We start from the raw sequence: 6,215 nt of genomic DNA on the forward strand, positions 1-6,215 counted from the left end.
TTGGGGGGGTGGGGGTTCTCCGGCGGGGGCGTGGCCTTAGCCGTGGTCCGGGGCGGGAGACCTGGGCGCGGCCTTACTGCTCCGGTTCGAGGCCAGAGGGGCGGTGCCAGCGAAGATCCCTTTCTGCTAGGCTCGCGCTGGGTCTTCTACCTGCTATTTCAAAATGACGTTTTGGTGGATGAAGACAAAAAGTTTCAAGGCCCCATCTGGTTCCAAGTTGCATTTCCTTTCATTTGCTGTTTAAGGGCAATCGAGAATCCGGAGCGTTTTGGTGGCTGTTGGTTTAGGATGGGTCGAATGCTCCTTTCACCTGCTGAGACCTCCCTGGCGGCGCTTGACCTAGAGGGGTGAAACAAAACGGTGCGGACCCTGGCCTCTGCTCTGCGTCCTCATCTATTGGAATTGGTCCATTCGCTTTTCCCCTTAGGAGAGGGACAGAGTGGTTCTTTAAGACCCTTTGGTTTTGATATCCCACTCTAATTTCCTTTGAGGAAACAGTTTTTGGTTCATTTGAGGGGCACAAGACTGACTCAGATTTCCCTAATTCGCCTCATAAATTACCCACATCACTAATGCGCCTCACATTTATACTCTTCTTTAGAGAAAGAACATTCTGGAGTCTTGCCTCATCTTCTCACTGCTCACGTATCAGCACGTTTAAAAGCTCCCCCCTCTCTCCTGTTTTTGCCTATATTTTCTGGAGCGGGGAACTCGCCCATTTTGCACACAAAAGCTTCAGCTCTGCCATCACCTGGAGATATTCACGGACTGTGACAAGACCTCTCAGAGGAGAAACTGAGCAGAAGTGCTGGGGTACTTGCATTCCAGTACCCCTTCTCCCAGTTGTCCTCTCTAGCCATGACGGTTATCGGCAGGATTGAACTGCAGTCGTCCACAGTTGCAACCTGCTCATTAATACAGCTTTTGTGGAATTCCTTCTTTTCTTTCCCTTACTATTCTCTCCTCTACAGATGTTTATTGGTATCTCTTCCTCAATAGACTACTTGCTCTCAAACCTTTGTTCCAGGATTACCTTTATGGGGAACTCAAGTCAAGACACTGGTGCTCTTCACAGCCAGTCATCTTGAAAGTGACATCCATTCTCGCCATGCCCATCCCGCTCCACTGACTCACCCCTCCTGCACCACCCATTCACTCCCCAGCAAGGTGGCTTCTCTCTGCCACCCTGCCCTCATAGATCTTATTCGCAACACCCAGGGCCTCTGGAATTTCCATATCGAGTGATTACCTTTCTCCTTTTCCTTCCTTACATTTTATAGTGATATTTTGCTTCGCTTTAGTTTTTGTGCAGCACACCTTATCTGCTTATCTTGATAGAACTTATCTTTTTCTTGGTACCCATTTTGTGGGACTCTGGTGGAATTAACACTGTCCATTATGGACCCTGGAAAATGAATACCCAGGCTTGGTCCAACAGACCTACTCCATCGCTTTTGCCATAGTGATTAGTAAAACAAGAAAATGATGCAAATTTAGCCGATCTTATTCCCTCTAGGACTTTTCTACACAAGCAATAGAGATTAATTTTTTTCCAGCTGTAGTTGCTTGATTGGAAGGTTGTATGAGACAGCATTCGGCATTCATGCTATCTCACAAAGGGAAGAGCCTGTTTGAAAATTCAGCTTCCCATCCCTTTTACATTAGGCCTGGGCATAAACATGTCAATATGTCCTCCACAGCAGACTGGTGAAGTGAAGTGCGCTCCTTCCTAAAACTTCCATAGCTTCAAACTGTAGGCCTGTGTCAGAACTCGTAGAACTTTACAATAAATAAGTAAATTTTACTATGTTACCACAGTGTGTTTATATGTATGATGGGGAGATGGTGATAGTTATTGCTAAAATTATACTCTCTCTCTCTATATATATATATAGATACATATATTTATATCTCTCTATATATAGATATCTATATAGATAGATGTATATGTGCACATACATATATATACATATATGTATCTACACATATATAATATATATGCATAGATATGTATCTATATAGAAATATATATAGAGAGTAATACACACACTCACACACACACATATATATATACACACACATACTCATTTGGTTTATAACAAAGGTGACATTGCAGATCAATGGGAGAAAGGATGTACTTTTTGAAGAAATGGAGATGGGTCAATGGACATCCATTTGGAAAACAAAGTTGATCTTGAACTTTACAACACAGAAATCATTTGCAGACTCATCATGACCTAATGTATCTAAATATAAAAGGTAAAAACAGATTTATAGAAGAAACATATTTATAGTCTTACAGTAGGGATAAATGTATTAAAGAGAATACAAAAATATCTATGAATAAAGAGGAAATGGATGAACTGGCAACCTGAAAAAGAAGAGGCTTCCTTCATCAAAAGACACCATCAAGAGAATAAAAAGGAAAATCACAGAGTAAGATATTTTGATATTACATAAATACACACATACAATGGAAATGGAACTACTCAAGGCTAGCATGTGCCCCAGACTCTGTCTGTGGAACAGAGAGGGAACTGGAAGAAGCTACAAAGTTTGTCAGTGGTTGGCAATACGAGATTGGGGTTTTTCCATTGCGTTTATGTTGAGACTCATGCCAAGACTGCCTACTATTGATAGATGAAACATTTTTTCATCCTACCTGCTTGGATGGCATCATACTCAAGCTCTCCCCTAGCTCATTCATGTAACTAACAGAAACCAAACTGACAAAAGAGCTTACTGGGTCCTTCAAGGCATGTGCCTTGACTTTCTTTATGTCCATCCAAGTATTTCTCAAAACTGGTGTTGGACCTGTATGGAAGCAAGCTAATGCTATTTTGCTTCTGTATTCTGCTTGCTGTTTGCTACAATAGGAAATTCCCCCAATAACTTTGCTGTAAAAGGGAAAAAAAAAAACTTGTAAAACTGATTACCATCTGGGCCCTCCCTGGTGGCGCAGCGGGTTAAAGCACTGCACTAAGAAGCTTAAGCCATTTCCGCATGAGTTCGATCCCCGCCTGCCCCGGAGGAGATCCACGTGGCAGACCTCTCCTGACCCACCCGCTGCTCCCCTCAGCAGTGTACTTCGTAGATCTGCCAGTTCTGCTCCCTGCTCTGTCTCTGGTGAATCCTCTCACCTTCCACATCTCTGGCCTGTACCCCATTTCTGTATGAATAAATAAATAAATCTTTAAAAAAAAAAAACTGATTACCATCTGCAACAGGACCAGGATGCTGGTCATATGGTTTGTTAAGACTTGACAAACATCGCAGGGCCCACTGTAAGAATATTATCTCTTTAACAACTAAGTTTCCGTTCCTTGCCAGCAGTGTATAAATCTAGTTTCTGTAACTGCTCCGAGCCTCACTTTCTAGAGGGTGATGGCTGGCCTGTATTTGGAAGCCCAAATTAAATCTTGAATCTCCGTCTCCACATTGCCTGACAGCTTTATTCCAGCAACGCCAACACTTGGACAAAAGTACTTTCTACTTGAGAGACTTCATGAGTGCTAAGGTACAATGACTGATGTGTTAGTATTCCTGAGGCACTGGTAGTTGAAACAGACTTTTGAACACAGGAAAGGACTTATTATTCTCAAGGGAGGAACTATTTGCCCAACATTTAATAAGTCTGTCACAGATGTTTGAAGATGGGGGATATTGAAAAAAGTCAGCTCTGACAGAACTTCTGTTCTTGGGAAGCATACCTTCTCCTCAATGCTAGCTAGAGGGATTTTGAATGGAGGAGCGCATAGTCCCACAGTCTCTGCTTCTGGAATTCTGTGTTGGGATGACAGCCTTGGGAACAGAAATACCTTCTGGAAGCCCTCACATCTCACCAGTGAAAAGAAGCTGCTTATGTCTTCATCTTACGCGAGTCATTTTCGCCTCTAACTCCCTGTTCTTTCCTGAGTGAATACAATGGCTCCTGCACAGAGGATAAGGGAAACAGGAAAATAACTCGGTGAGTGGCATTCAGGGGACATAGTGAGAACCTCCTAGAATTACCAAGTGCCAGTGGCTGTGAGGTGACACCTATGCCTCCTATCCTGTGGCCTCCTATATGCTCATACTCTCCTGCCAGGGTCAGGTTGCTGCAGCATGGACATGCTCAGAGTTCTCACACAGAGTCAGAGACCTGTGAATAACCAACTAAATTAGATGTGGTGGCATCTTTTCAACAAAGACACCCAGGAATCCTGCAAAGAATTAGGGTTCCAAGAGAAAGCCTCAACTCTAAGACATAAGCAGAGTTTTAGAATAGACTTTGCTAAATTGTGCTTAAAATGTGCAGAAAATAAGGGCAGCTTAGTCAAGAGAGGTTGTGATGCATATGTTTCCACTTACAGTGTTGTTTATGTCCCAGGACTGGAATAGTACCAGAGAAAGCACAAGAGGAGGAAACCAACCTCTCACTGCACACACATCACCAATCAAAACTGTCCAGTTTCATGGGTGTTGCAGTAACCAGTCTCTAAGCTGGACCCAGAGACCCCCAATTCCTGGTTCTCACACCCTAGTGTGAGTGTTCTCATACCCTACCATGTTCCGTTTAGTTTGTGTGACTGAGAATATGGCAGAAGTGATGATAGTTTAGTTCCAAGACTAGGTTTGAAAACATACTGCAGTTTCTGTCCTTTTAAAAATATATAGTTAAAACTTTTAATCTAGTCACTTTGTATTCAGAGAACAAACTTTCTAAGACTTTGTTGATGTTAATTTTGTTGATAGATGTTTTGTAACCCAACGTAGAATATTCTTAGTGAAGATTATATATACTCTTTAAAACTATGTATTTTAAAAAATAATATTCATTCTATAGTTGGATAAAGTGGTCTGTGCATGAACTAGCTTGATCACATTGCTTGACAAACCTATTTAAATCTCCTATGCTTCTGTAGATTTTACATCTACTTATTCTCCCAGTTACTAGGAAAGAAGTATTTCAATTTCCAAACATAACTGAATTTATTTCTCCTTTCACTGTGTCAATTTTTGCTTCTCATATTTTGAATCTCTGTTATGGGAGGCATACACATTTGGAATTGTAATGTCTTCTTGGTTTATTTTCCCTTTAGCATCAGGAAGTAGTTTTCTTTCACCTTCTGCGCTTTCTGTTTGATCTGTCACTTGCTCACTCTCCCTGGGCAAGCTGGCTGCCATACTGTAGGCAGCTCTGTGGCAAGAACCCTAGAGCTTCCAGAGACAGCCAGTGAATGAAGCTGAAACAGATCCTCTAGTTCCAGGGAAGGGAGATCTACAATTTTAATTGTCTTACTGTATTTCCTTTACTGCTGTCAGTTTTGTGTTCATGTCATTTGGAGCTCTATGGTAAGCTGTATTAATAATGCTTGTATTTCATGACATATTGATCTTTTTAATCATTATCAAATGTACGTTTTTGTCTCTAAGAGTATTTTATCATTTTAGAGTCTATTTTGCATTATAATTACAAAGACACATATTTTTTAGGGGTTGTCTTAACAAATGACCACAAGCTAGGTGACTTAAAATAACAGTAATTGGGGCCTTTTTGGTGGCACAGGGGTTAAAGGCACAGCACTATCAAAGGACCGCCAGCCACTGCAACATGAGCTCATCCCAGCCAAGGAGATAACCCACATAGTGCAGCAGACCTCTCCTGTCTCACCCGCTGCTCCGCTCAGCAGTGTATTTCAGGAGACATGTCTGGCCTGCTCCCCACGTGGTCTCTGATGAATCCGCTCACCTCCCACACCTCTGGCCTATACCCCAGTTCTGCTATACATAAATAAATACATCTTTAAAAAAATAATAAATTGATTCTCTCACGGTGTTTAAGGCTAGAAATCTGAAAGTAAGGTGTTATATCATGCTTTGTCTCAAGGTTCTAGGGAAGAATCCTTTGCCTCATCCAAGCATCTGGCAATTGCCAGCAATGCGTGGTGTTCCTTTTTTTTTTTGAAACAAGTAATCTAATTTCTGTTTCTGTCTTCACATAGCATTCTCTGTGTCTCTGTGGTCCAACTTCTTCCAAGGACATCAGTCACTGGATTAGTGTCTACTCTAATCTAATGTGACCTCATCTTAACTTGATTATATCTCAAAGATTATTTCCATATAACATCATAGTCACAGATTGAAGGAAGACATAAAATTTGCAGAAAAGTTTTTCAACCAAGTACAGTCTTTAACACTCTTTTGGTTACTGTATGCAAGGTATGCCCTTTCTC

Source organism: Condylura cristata, unplaced genomic scaffold (assembly GCF_000260355.1).
Source record: "Condylura cristata isolate star-nosed mole 26May11 unplaced genomic scaffold, ConCri1.0 scaffold00020, whole genome shotgun sequence".
Lineage (NCBI taxonomy): Eukaryota > Metazoa > Chordata > Mammalia > Eulipotyphla > Talpidae > Condylura > Condylura cristata.